This window comes from Suricata suricatta, chromosome 16 (genome assembly GCF_006229205.1).
Source record: "Suricata suricatta isolate VVHF042 chromosome 16, meerkat_22Aug2017_6uvM2_HiC, whole genome shotgun sequence".
Classification (NCBI taxonomy): domain Eukaryota; kingdom Metazoa; phylum Chordata; class Mammalia; order Carnivora; family Herpestidae; genus Suricata; species Suricata suricatta.
In genome coordinates this window covers 6,140,519-6,142,013 of record NC_043715.1, presented here as the reverse complement: position 1 = coordinate 6,142,013, position 1,495 = coordinate 6,140,519, and the positions used below count along the sequence as shown (strand labels likewise).

Sequence of the window (1,495 nt, the reverse complement as noted above, 5' to 3'; positions counted from 1 at the left end):
GAAACAACTGTGGAAAGGGGCATCCGCAGTTCGGAAGCCGCCTTCCTGTCTCCACCCCGTGTCCCTCACCCCGACCCGGATGGAAATGTGGGGTACATGTGTGGTTGCTCATTCCACGCCCGTGGCAGACATCATGAATCGATGACAGCACTCTTCCCGCAGAGCCCAGAGGCAGCCTCAGAATCTGTGTCAACACCGCATTCCAGGCAGCCCCTGGCGGTTGGGCCGTGTTGGCACAGAATTCTGCTACCTTCCTCTGCCCGGAGCAGTCACGGATCGTAATTGAGTTGTTGCTTATTTCTGAGACCCTCCTTGATTTGAGATAAATGCATTTCTAGTCATCTGAAGCCAGGGAGAGCCATCCTCCATCCGGTCCTTTCTCCAGGACTAGCAAATTCTCCGGGGTGGTGGGGGGTGTGGATTTCCCTCGCTGGGGCTTTTTTGGTTTCAGGGCCGCTCTCTAACGTCAGGCTTCTGAGAGGAAAGGCTTTCTTACTGGTAACTTTAACATCACTGTGCACGCGGTGGGAGGCGAGGGCCGCACCCTTCCAGAATCCAGAGCAGAGGTGCTGGGACCTTCATTGACCAAGGACCTTCCTGTCACAACTCGTCAGCGACATCTGACTTCCAAGGGAAAAGTCAAAATTCAGGCAGTGTCCCACAGCTTAGCCGTACAGCAGCTCCCTTATATTTGGTTCGTTTTAAGAGCTTAGAGTGTTGACCATGTAATAATTTTCTGGATAAGAGTCACAACAGCTCCAGGGCAAATCTAGAATTTACAGCCTCTGGTGTGGCCTGGCAGAGATCAGGGACCGTCGGGCATGAATCTGCCCTTCAGTCTTAACGAACTCCCCACGTGACCCCCGCGTCTGGGGGTGCCATAAAGCTTCGAGGCCCACTTTGCTCTTGGCGTCTATTAATTGCACACTCTGAACTCCGTCAGTAGAGAACTGTAGACAAGACGGAGGGGGTCACTCCCTTCTGCAGAAGGACAGATGGGTGGAAACAGTGACTGTGGCTAACGCCAGGCATAGGAAGTGTGGCGGACCTTTAATGCTCCCTGAAGCTGGCTTACTAGCCGCGGGCCGCTGCACCGTTTGGAGCCGGAGCTCCTGGCGGGGTGGGGCGTCTAGTCGCTGGTCAGTGAGCGTGCCGAGCCTGCTGCCAGCCGCGTGTCCGTCAGCTTAGCCTGAGCAGTGACTTCTCTTCACCACATTCAAGAGGCGCTTGACCATTCAGGAAATGGAGAAAATCATCCAGCACGGAGGTCTTCCAGGGTCTCAGGCCCTCCCTTATCCTCCGAGTGCACCTTCCGTAAATATTTCCTGTGCCCCATTTCATGGATGAGTAAGTTGAATCTTAGAGGAGAATTTCGGAGGGCTACTCACTGGAGTGAGAGAAAAATTAGATACAAATGGAAGCCATCCTCTAGAATGTCTTCCTAGAGGTGCCAAACCTGTTAAACTGTATCAAGAATGAGTGCTGTCCCTGTGCC

At 53.6% G+C, this 1,495-nt stretch overlaps 1 protein-coding gene across 1 annotated transcript in view; it reads left to right on the top strand.

Moving 5' to 3' along the window:
- Positions 1 to 1,495, top strand: part of CMIP (c-Maf inducing protein) — an 80,625-nt gene that overhangs the window by 49,546 nt on the left and 29,584 nt on the right. The gene's annotated exons all lie outside the window — the stretch shown is intronic.